General features: G+C 51.1%; 1 protein-coding gene and 1 long non-coding RNA gene across 2 annotated transcripts in view; one reads left to right on the top strand and one right to left on the bottom strand.

The window, feature by feature from the left end:
- IGSF21 (immunoglobin superfamily member 21) overlaps positions 1-15,453 on the top strand; it is a 142,858-nt gene that overhangs the window by 107,260 nt on the left and 20,145 nt on the right. The window lies entirely within an intron of this gene.
- Positions 9,026-12,748, bottom strand: LOC143664339 (uncharacterized). Its single transcript, XR_013166402.1, has 3 exons — positions 12,738-12,748; positions 12,142-12,294; positions 9,026-9,102 (listed from the first exon to the last, which is right to left on the bottom strand). It is a non-coding gene; the product is annotated as an uncharacterized LOC143664339 (long non-coding RNA).

Here is a 15,453-nt window from a genome sequence, read left to right as displayed (position 1 = left end):
AGTTGTCCCGGGGCGGGGAGCGTGTTAAGAGTGCGATGTTACAATCAATTAAATATTGTGTGGGTCGGAGCCCCCACCCCACCCCCGAAGGCACCACTCTTCTGCTTCTCCCCAAGGCCGAGAGGAAGGTTTCCAGCTCGCCTCGCCCCACAGCCCCTGCCTCTGCGCGGGACCCTTTCAACCCCACAGCTCATTCTCAAGGTCGCCTTTCCAGGGGCACACCCTGTGCACCTGACACAGAGCCATGTACCCGCCCGCGGCTAATCAGGGGACCCACAGGAGCGCATGAGGCAGGCATTGCCACCCACTTTACAGATGGGGCAGGAGAGGCTCTGCGAGGCCGTGTGAGTGACAGACGTTCCCCCAGGTCTGCCGGGGCCAGCGCCCGTGCTCCTAACCCCAGCCCTCACCTCCCAGGGGATACAGCCCACCTGCGGCACAGAGGCTGTTGGTAAGGCACGCGCCCAGCGAGCCCGGGGCTGACAGAGTGGAGAGAGCGGGGACTTCATGAACACTGAGCCTGGCCCGTTGCATCTGGCACTCAGAAACTCCGATGGCGGAGTGCAGCTGCTTTCCCTCGGGAGCCTGTAGGGGTCTGGGAGGAATGAGGGCACATCTGTGCCTCCCGCTTCAACGTCCTGTGCCCCAGCCCCCATTTTTGGTTCTCCCATTCACTACTACTACCCAGGGTCCCTGACCACTCACCCCTCTGTAAGGAGCACTGGACTCGGAGTCCAGCAAACCTGGGTCCAAATTCCAGTTAGTGTCTGCTTTTGACACAGATGTTCCAGGACTGAATTTCCATTCCACTAAAAAGAATATCAGGGCAGGCAACGGTGGCTCAGTGGCAGAGTTCTCGCCTGCCATGCCAGAGACCAGGTTCAGTTCCCTAACAATAATTTTTTGTGAAAAAAAAAAAAGATCAGATACTGTATAGTCAGGGGTCTCCAAAGAAACAGAACCAATAGGAGATATATAATGAGATTTCTTTTAAGGAATTGGCTCACACTATTATGGTTGCCGGCAAGTCTAAAATCTGAAGGGCAGGCTGGGAGGCTGGAAACTCGATCAAGAGTGGATGTTGAAGTCTCGAGTCCAAAATCTGTAGCATGGGCTGGCAGACTGGAAACTCAGATGGAGTGGATGCTATAGACTTGAGCAGGAATTTCTTCTTCTCCAGGAAACTTCAGCGTTTGCTCTTCAGGCCTTCAACTGATCAGATGAGGCCCACGCCCTTCTTTGAGGGTCATCTTCTTTACTTAAAGTCAGCTAATTGTAGATGTAAACACATCTGCTAAATACCTTCATAGCATTTACCTAGATTCACATGGGTGCCACAGCCTGGGCAAGTTGGCACGAGACTAATCATCACAGATGCATAAATGGTTGTATTTGTTAAGATCTATTATATACCGACTTGGAGATGCACACACACAGGCATTCTAACTTGCATTCATTCGTTCTTCTATCATTCATTTAATTCAACAAATATTTATTGAGCCCCTGGTACAGGCCTACATTGTTGTATGCATTGGCAATCAGCAACGAACAAGACAGAAGAAAAACCCCATCCGTATAGAACTCACAATCCAATTAAGGTAGGCAGATGATGAACAAGCAGACATATGGACTATTTGGGATGTCAAAGGGTAGGGAGCAGTGTCCAGGATGACCAGAGGGGAAGTGAGGCCATTTAAAATAGGGTCAGCAAAGGTGACATTCCGAGAAGGTGAGGCTTGAGCCACATAGGGTTCATTCACTCATCCAAGAGATCTGACCACCTCCCACGAGCCAAGCATCATTCTGGGTGACAGAGATCTAGTGGAGAACGAGACAAAGTACTTGCCTCGGGGACTTATGTTCTATCAAGGGAGATGTGGAAACCAAGGCTCAAGAACTGAGCCGGGGTGGAAGACCAGGACTCAACATCTGACTCAGAAGCCAGTATTTTCTGTTCCTGACCCCACAGGTCAGTCTGCATTGAGCACTTACTATATGCCAGGCTGTAGTGAGCTCTCTGTATGCTAACTTATTGAACCAAAGCTCTGCAAGGTGGGTACTACTATGCTTACCTTTGACAGATAAAGACAGATAAAGATAAGAGGTTAGGTCACTCACCGATGTCACCAAGCTTGCAAGTGACAGAGCAGGGGAACAGACCTGTTCTATATATTCAACCACTCTGCTCAACTAGAAGCTTACCACATATCACTGAGCATCCATAAAAGCTCAGCCCCCCTCTCTGTCCTGGAGGCTTCCAGGTGAGGTTGGCAGATGAAGGTAGAATTTTGGAAACTGAGGCCAGAGTGACACCAAACCATACCATCTGCTGGGGTGGGGAAATCACCTTAGAAAGCCAGGGCACATAACCCCTCCCCAAAGGACAGCTGCTCATGAACCTTGCAAAGTGTGTCTTCCCACCCCCCACCCCAGATTGTTCTACTGAATTTTTATAAAGCGAGTCAAGCACTTTCCCACCCCGCCCCCATTTTTGTCAAATTAACAAGTTTTATTGAGATATAAGAAAATTCACATACCATATAGTTCATCCATTTACATGATACAGTGCTTTTTAGTATATTCACTGTGTCGTGCGACCACCACCACAATCAATTTTACCGCATTTTTGTCATCATACCCAACCATACTGCCGTCATCCCAAGGCAACTATACTTTTATCTCTGTGGATTTGCCTAGTGTGGATATTTCATATAAATGAGATCATTTAATATGCAGACTTCTGTGTCTGGCTTCCTTCTAAACACTTAGAAGAGTGCTTTCAAAGTTCATCTATATTGTAGCGCATATCGGTATTTCATTCCTTTTTATGGCTGAATAGTGTGCCATTATATAAAAATACCACATTTTACTTATTCCTTCATCAGTTCATAGACATTTGGGTGGTTTCTACTTTGGGGCTATTGCATTTGGGTGGTTCCTACTTTGGGGCTATTATAAATGATGGTGTGATAAACACTCAGGTACAGGTTTTTGTGTGGACATTATGTTTTCTTTATTTCCCTTGTGTTTATACTTAGGAGTGGAATTGCTCGGTCATATGCAACTTGATGTTTAAGATTTCAGGGAACTCCCAGCCTGTTTTCCAAAGTGGCTGCACTGTTTTACATTTCCAACAGCAGTGGATGAGAGTTCCAATTTCTCCACATCCTTGTCAACACTTCTTATTACCTTACCTTTTGGCTCTAGCCATCACATTCAATGGTCTCTCATTATGGTTTTGATTTGCATTTCCCTAATTACTAATGATGTCCAGCATCTTTTCATGTATTTTTTTTTTTTTTTTTTTTTTGCCATTTGAATATCTTCTTTAGAGAAGTATCTATTCAGGTCCTTTGCCCATTTTTAAATTGAGTTAAAACCTTTACAAAAACCTTTAAAGGTTTTTTTTTTTTTTATCTATTCTGGATACAGTTCTCTTATCAGATACTTGATTTCCAAGTATTTTCTGCCATTCTGTGGGTTGTCTTTGTAATTTCTTGATGGGTGTCCTTTGAAGCATAAAAGATTTTTATTTCGATGAGGTTCAATTTATTTATTTTTTTCTTTTGATATTTGTACTTCTGTTGTCACATCTAAAAAGGCTTTGCTTAATCCAAGGTCATAAAGATTTATTCCCCTATTTTTCTTCTAAGAGTTTTATAGTTTTAGCTCTTATGTTTGGGTCCCTGATCCGTTTTGAGTTAATTTTTGCATGTGGGGTGAGGGATCTAACTGTATTCTTTGACATGCGGACAGCCAGGGGTCCCAGAACCATTTGTTGAACAGGTTCTTCTTTCCTCACTGCATTGTCTTAGCACCCTTGTCAAAAAGTCAATTGACTGTTAAATCTAAGAGTTTACTTTTGGACTTTCAATTCTCATCCATTGATCTCGACATCTATCCTTATGAACGTTGGGTGCTTTATTAAGCCATCTGGCCACCTCCATTCTGGCTCTGTCACTCCCCAGTTTTGTGGCTTTAGGTAACAAGTTCATGTGGAGGTCTCTTTGGATCTTCCCATCAAGGAAGCTCATGCTGGGGCTGGTGAGGTTGCCCAGAAGAAACAAGGGTGAAGGAGATCCTAGGTTATGGAGGCTGAGCTTAACTTCGTGAGGCCAGGACAGAGCCTAGGATTTCCAGGAGCCCAGATCCCCATTTTCTAAGATCAGATTATTGAACCAAATTTAATAGACTGCTAGTCTAGCCCACCTCTCGAGAAAAATGAGAAGATTCCTAGGACTGACCATTGGGCCTCTCTTGACTAGGGAGGGAGACATACCTATGGCTGGACGTGGGATGGGGAGAACTGCAGACTGAGGACAGACCCTGCCCCCCTCAAAAGCCTGCTGATGCTCTAGGAGGCCTGAGAAAAACTGAAGAAACGCAGCTCGGCTTCTCTGAAGGATGCCAGTGGAAAAGTAGGGTTCCGTCTGCAGAATTCCCTTTCCAGAAGCCTGCCCATGCCCAAGACAGCTGTGGGGGCGATGGGATGCCTCCCCGGAAGAACCAGTACACAGCTGATGTTTAAAGTGGTCAGTGGGTGGAGGCCGCAGGTCTGAGCATCCTTGGGAGTCCTGAGGCAGGGTCGCTGGGAGGAAAAGCCAGAGCTGCAGCCCCCTCCACACCCCAGGACGCCTGCTGGATGGGAAATGATTAGCTCATTCCTCTCTTCTGGAGCGTGAGTGGATGAGCCACCTGCTGGGCTTGGACTAATTATATTAACTGGCCCCAGGCAGTTGCAGTGGCCAGGGACTCAAGCGGTTGCAAGCTGTTCCGGCAGGCTGGGATCCTGGCCGGAGCTGCAGAGAATATCTGGGGTGCTGAGAGGGAAAAGGTGCAAACTCAAATCTCCACTCCCACCCCAGAACCCCCCAGTATCCTGTGCACTAGGTCTGGGCTACTGTTGGGCAGGTTACTCTCCAAGCCCTCTCCCTCCCCCCGGACACCCTCCTACCTACTCTGAGCAACCAAGGTCCTCCAAACCGGAAACAGGAGATGTCTGGACAATCCCCAGTTGGAGAACTACCCCTCTCTTAAATCAGATTAACTAGAAATAGAAATTGTCTCCTCAGACAGTTGAGGAGGTTGAATGTGGCCTTCGGATTCAGATATGAAATTTAAACCCAGTTCTGCAAGTAATAATAATAAAAGCGGCTGATGTTTATTGAGCATTTACTATAGGCCAGGCACTGCTCTGTTCACTCATTTAATTATCATAACAGCTCTCTAAGGTTGGTCCCGGTTTACAGGTATGAAAACTGAGAGGTTAAAAGAATTTGCTCAAGGACAGGAGTCCAGTAGGGCTAGAACTAGGTTTCAAACTCAGGCTGTCTGTCTCCAGAGTCCCTAGGGCCTAATCTGTGCACCACTCCACCTCTAACTGGAGCACAGCCTGCAGCTCAGTTTTCCTGTCTGTTCAATGGGGCTACAGCAGCACCTCCCCGTCCCACTGTTGGCAGAAGTAGTGCAGCAGCTGGGTGAGAGGCTGTGTCCCTAATTCACCATTAGCACTCTCAAAAACGACAGCTCTTCCTATTCTCTGCTCCCGCCGGATCTGCTGGCAGCTTTACCAGGGCAGGGCAGACCGTTGCAAGGTGAGGGAAGTCAGGAGCCAGCCCAGGGCTCAGGCAATAAGTGGACAAATTGGAAAGATGGCAACAGATGTAGGAGGTATTGCAGGACCGGGCACTGGACGGAGATGGTCCTCTGAGATGGTACCAGGAAGCCATGTGATCCCACTCAACAGCCGGTGACGGCAGAAAATGGGCCGCTGGGGTGGTGAAGTCAGGGCTGCAAGCCTAAGGGCCGCCGTGGGCCTCCTCCCACCAGCCCAAGCTTCCAGGATGGGGAGCTAGCAGGGCAGCCCAGAGGGAGTGGCCAGGGTCCTCCAAGCCGGACACAGAGGCACCTGGAGTCTTGAAGGGCCCGGCAGAATGACACCCACTTTGCCCACCTGCCCACCCATAGGCCTCCCGGCTAGCTGAAGTCTCTGGCTGAGAGCCGAATCAAAGAGGGGCGAGACAGATGGGTTTGGGGCTCAGAGGAGCATTTTGGAACTGACTGGATCATCAGGCAAGGACAGGCCCTTCCCAGCTTTAGTCCCAAAGGCCCAAGCCTGCCAACCGCCTCCTGGACAGGCTTCTAGAATCCCCCCTCCCTCCCTCTCTGAACAGCCCTGCAAAGGAGCGCTCTTGACCGTGGCTCACGCTGCCCTCTGCAATCGGCCGGTGTGGCCCGTATCTCCCTTCTAGTCCTTTCTGCAAGCTCTGAGGCAGATCCTAGGGTGCTTGATTTGCAAGGGAGAAAACTACAAACTGCCCAGAGAGGTTAGGGCATGGGCTCATGGTTTCACAGCAAGTGAGTGGGATGGGATTTGAGCTCAGGTTCACTGGAAGCCAGAGCCCACGACTGTCCCATCACATGAGCTGCGAGGAAGACAAAGGGACGTGCCTCCTCTCCAATCCTGGGGCCATATGGCAGATGGCTGGATGGCTGGATCAAGGGCCTTGGCCTGGAAGACAGGTGCCAGCCTTCTTTCAATTAGGACTAAGTGGAATGCTTGGGCTGCACCGTCAGCAGGCCGTCCCAGCAGCCCCATGAAGTCAGGCCGAGGGTGGAGGTGGGGTCAGCATACCCATTTTACAGAGGCAGAAACTGGGATGGGCCAGAGTTTGTCCCTGCAAGCTCTTCGATTGTCACCCTCCCACTATGGGGACCTGATGACCCGATGCAGGGGTGGAGACGAGACAGTCGAAGCCCACATGAACCTCCCTGACCCATGAGTGGGCCTGGAAGAAGCAGAGAACTTAGTCAGGCAGCACACACATTTTGTGTGCAACTTGTCCCCGGACCCACAGAGCTGTTACCAGCCCTTCTCCAGCAGAGTTCAGAGCCTAGTGGGGAAACAGACAGACCATTCATTCCTGCACGCCTCACATTTACATGTTTCTTGACTTAACCAATATTTACAAGCCCTACTATGTGCCTGCCATGGGAGAAGAGCCAAGAGAGTCCCCATGTCCCTCAAGATAGTCACGGATTTATTTTAATGCAGGACAGCCCAGACATAAAAACATAGGGGTGGATTTTGTAGTTATAGGGTGCCAGGAATTGTCCCAAGCACTTTATATATAGCAGCTCATTTAATCCTCACAACCCAGTGAGGTAGGTACTTTTATTGTTACCGTTTTAATAATCGAGGGACTTGAGGTTCAGAGAGGTTAGGTAACTTGCCCAAGGTCACACAGCCAGTAAGAGGCAGAGCTTGTTTCCAAACCCAGGCCACCCGGCTCTGGGGCCTCTCTACAGCCTCTCACAGAATGGCCCCTTGTGCCCACCCAGGCCAAGCTGTGGAGACTCATCTGCTTTCTCAAACGGCCCAGGCAGGTAGGTGCAGACCCAACTCCCTACACCTTCCACATCTCACCAAACAAGACTACCCTCTTGTTCCAGGGTTGTCATCTGACCTCTTGCTCTCCCCACCTTCGCCCCTCTCAGCTGCAGCTCCCCGGCCCTCCGAGCAAGCCAGCGGGCGCGTCGTTAAGCGTCGCCGAGTGTTAGGTCAGCGCGATGCTTTATCCTCTCTACAACTGGGAAATGGATTTAGTGGCTCCGGCAGAAAGTAAACTTCCCCTCCCTGGGACGGACTCCTTAATTACGAGTGATATGTAGCTGTTGAAACTGCAGCGCCTTGGGCCCAGTGATTTAAGGAGCAGGCACGGAGGCTGAGGTTACAGGTGTTAGCAGAGCTGCTTCGGGGGCTGCGTGAGGGCCGCTGAGGAAGGCCACGAGCCGGCCCGGGAAGGATGCACTTTGTAAGCACCCTTGGAAAGAAGAAAATAATCCCACTACCTCCAGTGCAGAAGGGGAAACTGAGACAAAGATCACACCACAAGTCGGCCTGGCCTGGGAGTCAGCAGTCCCATCCCCACTGCCATCTGTCAGTACAGCCTTGAACTCAGTTTCCCCATCTGTGCCTAAGGAGGCAGCATCCCTTCATTACCTTCAAGGAGCAAACAGCACAATAATCTTAATAGTAAAAGCTACCACCAACTGAGTGCTGATTCTGTGCCAGGCATTATACTAAGTTCTTTACGAGCCTCCTCTTGTTTAATTTACATAGCAGCTGGTGAGGTAGTTATTATTATTAGTATTCCCATTTTACAGAACAGTTTCCTTCTGTGTCCTAGTGAACGGCCAGCTGGAGAGTCCTGACCCCTCTCTAGAACCCGCCTCTGAATATAACACCCTGTTTCCACCTGCAGGAGTTGCCAGATGGTGGGAGAACAGAGAAAGGCATGGATTTCCAGAATTCCGGAAGAAGGAAAATAAGGACTGTCGGGGAGGACAAGGGCCCAGGCTGAGGGTTGAGGGAATCCCCAGGAGGGAAGACTAGGAACATTGCATGGGGGCAGGATAGAGATGGTTCCAGGGGGCTGGCGGGAGACAGGACAGAGGGCCTTCCAGGGAGAAGAAATCATGGCGCACAGGCGTGGGGGCAGGAAGGCAGGGCGAGTAGGGGACAACCCCGCATGGCGGGAGCCCAAGGCCCAGATGAGGGAGCAGGTAGTCAGTTATAGTAATAACAATAATTAACAATGGTGGTGATTGACATTTATTGAGTGTTCACCAGCTGTCAGGCCAGGTTCTAAATTCTTGATATAACACTCACCAGAACCCCATCAATAGCTATTACGATGGTCCTGTTTACAGATGGGGGAACTGAGGCACAGAGAGGACAGTGACTTACCAAGATCACGCATAGCCAGAACGTGAACTCGAGCAGCGTGGGTACTGAGCAGGCGCAAGGCCAATGGCTGGTGCTGTGTCCAGCCCCCAGGGGAGCAGGGGATGGTGGAGAGAGGGTCCTGCCAGGCAGGCTCTCCTATCCGGCCAGGATACCTGGGGGCCTGCCTGCCCTCCACCCTCCAGGCTTGGCTGCAGGCAGAGAGGGAAGGAGAGGCCAGAGCAAGTACTGAGTCCCACGGTGTCTGGTCCTCAGGGATGGGAGCTGGGTCATGGAGCCAGAAGCTGGAAGCTGACACAGAGGGTACCACGAGGGCCAGGATGGGTAGGGAAAGCTTGCTGCAGCAGCCTGGGGAACTGGGGAGCAGAGGGAAGAGTAGGAAGGGTATTTCTTGGGGAAAATGGTAACAGCAACACCCACCCAGTTGATTCTCCCTGTGAACCCCAAAGATAAGAAAGGAGAACACCCAGGCTTAGAAAAGTTCCAGGCTGCCAGTAAGACCAGACAACAAATCCTGCCTGGACCCCAGAACCATCAGAGGAGAGACCCCAACTCCTGAGACTACCCGTGAAGGGCAGCTTGGGTCCTTCTCTGCTGACCAGTCTCATTGTCTGATATCTGGGTCAGGATGTGTCTCCTGTCTAACCTTAAACCCTCCTGCTGAAGCCTCCCTGGGGACCTCCTTACAGAGAGCCATAGACTTTTAGAACCGGAGGGGATTTTAGAAATCACCTCTTCCAACCCCATCCCTGGATCAAAGAGGAAACTGCAGCCCTGAGAGAGACCCCACAGCAGGTGGGCAGCAGGCCAGGACATTGCACCCAGGGGTGTGGTGCAGCGGTTACGCGTGTGCGCTGCGGGGGTTAAGCCACGCCTGGGCTCAAGTCCTAGCTTTGGTCCCTACAGGCTGAGTGACTCGCACCAGTGCCTTTGAAAATCTCCGTCCCTGCCTCTGGAAAGTGGAGATAATGTATTCCTACTTCCTGGGACATCGTGAGAGTCTCAGGCTTGAAAAGCACTTAGCATGGAGGCTGCCCCAGAGTGAGCAGAGAGATGGCCGAGCACCCCCTCCCGTGTGCCTGGGGCGCACAGGGTAGATGTTAACTGCCCGAGCCCAGCCTCTCCAATTCACCCCAGTAAACGCTGACTTGGCTCACATTCGCAGAGATTTGCAGAGATCCGCAGAGAGCCGGCCCTGCACTGGGTCCCGGGACAGTAAAATGAACCAGGGTCCCTGTCCCAAGGAGCTCCCAGGTCAGCGATGGGAGCAAATGGTGTGAGCTAAAGCCAATCGTGATGGCAGCTCCCGTTCACAGATGCGATCCGAAGGTGCTGTGCAAAGCTTCTCACCAGTATCTGCTTGTTTAATCCTCACAATGGTCCCATGGGGTGGTTGCTGTATGATCCCATTGCACAGATAAGAGAACTGAGGCCAGAATAGGAGCGACAAGGGATGAGGTTAGACAGGTCAGGATTCCTGGGACATTTCTAGACAGAGACGAAATAGGTGGGCAAGCCCCCAGTACAGGGGACCACAAGATGGCAGGGGGCGGGGGGAGCCCCATGTGCCGGACCTCTGAGACCCCCCTACCCCAACCCCATAAAATCAAGCCCCTCTTCCTTGAACATTTGGGACTGTTTGGGAATGAAGTCTTACAATGTCTCACCCAACTCTTTTAAAAGAGGTAATCCAATGGATGGGTGACAGAGCCAGCGCAGTCAGATGTTAAGGCAGTGGGTACGGGAACATTTATTGCACAATTATTTGAACTTATAAGTACATTTGAAGCTTTTCATAATAAAATGTGGGGGAGAAGAAATGCATAATTCCCTTCCCACAAAATGGCCCTTCTCCATGGCTCCTCCCCACCTCTCCCCTCTCATCTCCCACCCTGGCTCTGGAAATTGCTTTTTGAGAATCAAGCAGCAAGAATGATTTACTTGCCCTCTGACTCAAGAAATCAATCTTAAACTGCTGATAGGACAGGAAAAACTGCCAGCCGCCTTGCCCCCAAGGGGAAATCTCTGCTGGAAGGGAGGGCTCTGAGCTGGCAGGACTTGGGGGGTTTGGGGTGGGAGAGGAATTTAAAGCTCTACTGGAGGTTGGTGGGAGTGGCTGCAGCCCTGGTGTGGTTCGGGAGATTGCAGTGGCCCAGGGGACAGAGCCTTAGGAAACACATGGGGCCTTTGTGCCCTTATCCAATGAGGGGGAATGAGTGGGCAGTCAGAAACGTGTTGCTAGAACCCCTAACTGTGTAAATGAGGAAACTGAGGCCCAGAGAGGAAATGACTGCCATGTCACATAGAAACTCACAATAATAAACTAAAAGATGGAAAAAACTGGAAGTTATTGCGTATTCACTAAGTGCCAGAGCTCAAAACCTCACAAGCACGGCCTGTGACATAGGCCTTGCTCAACCTTGTTTTGAGGGCGAGGGCCAGGAGGCTAAGCAAGCCGCCTAAAGGACATGACGCGCCTGGGCCAGCAAAGAAAGGGGCCAGCCCTATTCTAAAGCCCCATAACGCCAAGGCTTGGTGCTGGTGGGGACAGCGTCCTGCCGGAAGGGAGACGTTTCCAGGCTGGGGGTAGGCGGGAGGGGTGGCGCCCCCAGAGGCTCCGTGTTCCAGCCCCCTGCTCTCTGGGGCAGAGGGCGTGTAGGGAAGAACCTGAGCTGCCAGCAAGAAGCCGCTTGCCAGGAACTCGGCAAGCTTCCGTGGGCTTCTGGAGGCTTCTCTGCTAGATGGTTAAATCTGGTACCTGGTGAAATTGCCCATGTGTGTAATATACACCCCCGGGATATACTGAGCACATCCCCAAACTGACGAGCTTTGCTGCTATTTGAAATGGATTCAAGTCACACCCCATAGACTTTATCTCTGCAGAAATGGCACCTATCGTGGGGCTTCCACACTTTCGCTCTACTGCCACATAACTCCGGGGGGCCAGGAGGAGCTGAGGTGGGCACAGGGGGTGGCGTCCAGCCAATAACCCCAGGGGGGAGGGGGGAGGGAGGCTGGGGGAGGGGGGCGGGGAGGAACGACCCATGGCACTGACAGCCCAGGAAATCAATCAGAAAACTGGAAACGTTGAGCAGCAGCCAATCAGGGCACAAGCAGAGAGTACCCCCTGTTGTGTAGGCGGGGCTTCGGAACATCCGGGCCTTTTGGTCTGCCCTGCGCTTGGGGCCTGGGAGGCTCGCGTGAGGTCCCTGGGTGCAGAGGCCTGGAGAAAGCCGGCCCACGTTCTCCAAATGCCGTCTCCTTCCCCTGGCTTTCACTCCTGTTTACTGAGCACCTAGAACGACTCTGCCGGGTGCTTCCTGTTATTCCTAGCTCACGGGTGAGCCGACTGGAGCTTCCCTGGTCAGAGCAGTGGTTCGCACACCCGAGCTTACCTTAGAATCACCTGGAGGGCTTGTTAAAATCCAGATGGCTGCTCAGCCGGACTTTCTGGTTCGCTGGAGTCTGGGCTAGGGCTCAAGAATTTGCATCTCTAACAAGTTCCCAGGTGATCCTGGAGAGGGGACCCACTTCGAGAACGAGAACCGCTGGGCGAAAGGATGCGCCTAGTAAATAATCCTAGAATGCAATCCGCAGCCAACCCCAAACTTTGGGACCTGGCGGCCCCACTACCCTTTAAGCCTGTGCGGGGGGGTTGACTTCTCCATCAGCGCTCACCTCGGCTGGATCCTGGCTCCCCAGCCCCGCCGGTCGCTGGGCCGCAGCCTGCACACCACTCCAGCCCTCCGGCGCCCCCCCCCCCGCACCCCCCCTGCACCCCACCCCCCACTGTCAGCCGGAGCCCCGGGTTGGGTTGTTGATTTTATCCTCCTCCACTGCGAAAGCACAACAGCGGGCAGGGGAGGGGCGAGGCAAGGCAGGGAGGCGGGTGCCGGTGGCCAGTTCCTCAGCAAGCGGTCCCCGTGACCCCGCTCTGCCCAGAAAGGCCCCCATTCGGGGAAGGGCGGGGCCGCGGGGCATTGTCGCTTACGCTGGCAATGGCTGGCACCCCAGATCCCGCGTCCTTCACGGTCGCATCAGCCTGCGGGCTTCCACAGCTGCTTTCAAGTTGAAGCGGGTGGGGGGTGGGGTCAGTTGAACAGCTGCCACATAAAAGGGCCGGTGCAGCCTCTGTAAGGCACAGACGCAGTGTTTCTCTCCCCTGTCACTGCTGGTGGCTCCGTTTCGGGACTTTCTGTCGTTCTCCCCCACTCCCCTTGGCTGCTGTTATGATTCAGTTCAATATTTAAGTTTCCCAGAAACTCAAGAATTGTGCTTTGTCCCCCTCTTTGTTCGTGCTGGATAACCCCTCCCATAGGTGGGATACACCGCCTCAGCCCTTTAATGGGAAAGAGGGGCTGGGTGAGACTGGGATTGCAGCCCTTCCAAACTTGGCAGAGACTGGGGGAGCAGCACATCTGAATCATTTCCCACTGCCCTAACTGATTCGTTCATTCATTGAACAAATATTTACTCAGCAAATCCTTGTGGGCTGTGCCCTGGGGATACAACAGTAGGTGAGCTCCTGCCTTCGTGGCATTTGCACTCTAATGGGAGGTGATGGGGGAAAAAATGAGTATGCACATCAATAGATGAAATCATAAATTGTGATGAGCTCTATGAAGAAAATAAAGTGCTGTGACAGAATAAAAGGAGGACCTAGCTTAGATTGGGAGGTGACATTTGAGTTGAGACCTGAGAGAAGAGCAGAACCCAGTCATGCAAAAAGCTGAGTGAAGAACTTCAGGCAGAGGAAGCAGCAGAAGCAAAGGCCCTGGGGTTGGGACAAGCTTAGAGTATTCTGGAACCAAAAAACATCTCGGTGTGTTTGGAGCATGGCTGCAGGGAAGGAAGATACTGGTCATGGTAAGTCTAAGGATAGGGGCGGAGCCCTGAGCATTGCAGAGTCTTGTGGGATTTCACACAGTCATGCTGCATGCTTGCCTGGGGTAGGGGAAATAAAGGATGGAAAAGAACATATATTGAATCCCTACTGTGTGGCAGGCCTGCACTAAGTTCTGTGGTTAAGCTGCTGAAAGACAGAGCTCCAGCACTCAAGGAGCACACAGCCAAGTAGAGAGACAGACGTGGGCCCAGGACAGCATCACCAACCCTGAGGAGGCAAGCACAGAATCCCTCAGGCACCCAGAGCACAGGCCCTAACCCTGTCAGGTAGAGTCTGGGAAGGCTGCCTGGAGGAAGCAACACCTAACATCAACGCTAAAGGATAAGGTGGCGTTAACCAGGTCTGTTCAGAGCCCAGAGGAGATGGGCAGATGAGAAAGGAATCTTGTGCAGCTCAGCATGGCTGGAGCTAAAAACACTTCCTGGAGATGCTCCTTTGAGCAGCATCTTGAAGAAGCAGAGAGAAACTGGCCAAGAGAATAGAAAAGAAATGGAGATGTGGAACCAAAAAATTAAAATAGGGAACATGGAAGGACATTTATATTCATGGACACTTTTATATTAACAGGGTGGTTTTCTTTTCTTTTGAAATATGATATAGTGACTAGAAGCTGATTGAAAAGGAAGGCAGTCAATAAAGCAGGCATGCTGAGAGGAAAGAATGGATTTTTTGCAAATAATATAATTTTGAACTTGTCTTTCCCTTCCCCACCCCTCCCCCAAATCTAATTGCTTACCACCTCATGATAAATGACACTAGGGGCACGGGTGTGCTAAGCGCCTTCATAGAGTGGTACCCAAGGAATATCAGGGATTATCCCTTTCTCCAGATAATAGCAATGACCACTGATGGGGAGTGGGAGGAGAGGAATTCCCCCTACATCTCAGCTGAAGGCAGGGTGGGAGCAGTCAAAGAGGAAACATACATGATCCCTTCTGTTTAACACTTCGCCGTTCTTCAGATGCTTTCTATTTTCTCATTTGCTTCTCCTCTCAAAAACACGAGAAAGCTGAAAGGTTGGCAGGGTATATTTTATTGAACCCATTTTATAGATGGGAAGACTGATGCTTTGAAGGGTCGATTAACTTGCCCATGGGATGTTGGTAGTAGAGGCTGGGCTGGGACCCCAGGTGGAGAGGAAGCTGGGCTTCATGATGGGAACAAGGATTAAACATGAGTGGGTCCACTGAGACCCAGGCATGGGGCCCAGATAACCTCAAAGCACAGATAGCTCTAAAGACCCTATTCCTCTCTCTTGGCACTCATCATAGGGTATTCTGTGGCAGAGTTCCCGTCCCAGACTGGGGTCTGTGACATAATAAGTTTGTGTTCCCAAATTGCAAAGGCCACGGAATGATTTACAGAGTTAAGAGCCGCCACATTATCTCCAAAGTGAGTTACAGTAACTGAAACAAAGTTCTGCTTTCAAAAGAGACAGGAAATATTTCAGAGTTAATTTCATAAAACCAATCGCCTGACCATTACCTCACTGCATCAGTGATAACTGTAGAATCCAAAACCCACTTCAAGTCCAGCCTCCCTTGGTGGCCACTGAACGAGGGTGGTAGAGGTTAGCTTGATGTCACTTTACCTTTCCTGATGCTAGACAAAATTAAATCAAAGAAACTTCTAGAAGCAATTCTCTGCACTTAAGGCAAAGTAAAAAATAAAGCAGAAAGTACCCTGGCTTAGGAGTCAGTTGATTTGGGGGAGTTTTATGGTAATGACCTTTGACCATAACGAGGTCCCTTCCCTCCATCCAGGGCTGGTGTTACACAAATGGAATGGTGTGTCCAGAGGT

The sequence above is a fragment of the Tamandua tetradactyla genome, chromosome 2, assembly GCF_023851605.1.
Source record: "Tamandua tetradactyla isolate mTamTet1 chromosome 2, mTamTet1.pri, whole genome shotgun sequence".
Lineage (NCBI taxonomy): Eukaryota > Metazoa > Chordata > Mammalia > Pilosa > Myrmecophagidae > Tamandua > Tamandua tetradactyla.
Note: the sequence above shows the minus strand (reverse complement) of the source record. Positions and strands in the feature narration are given on the sequence as shown.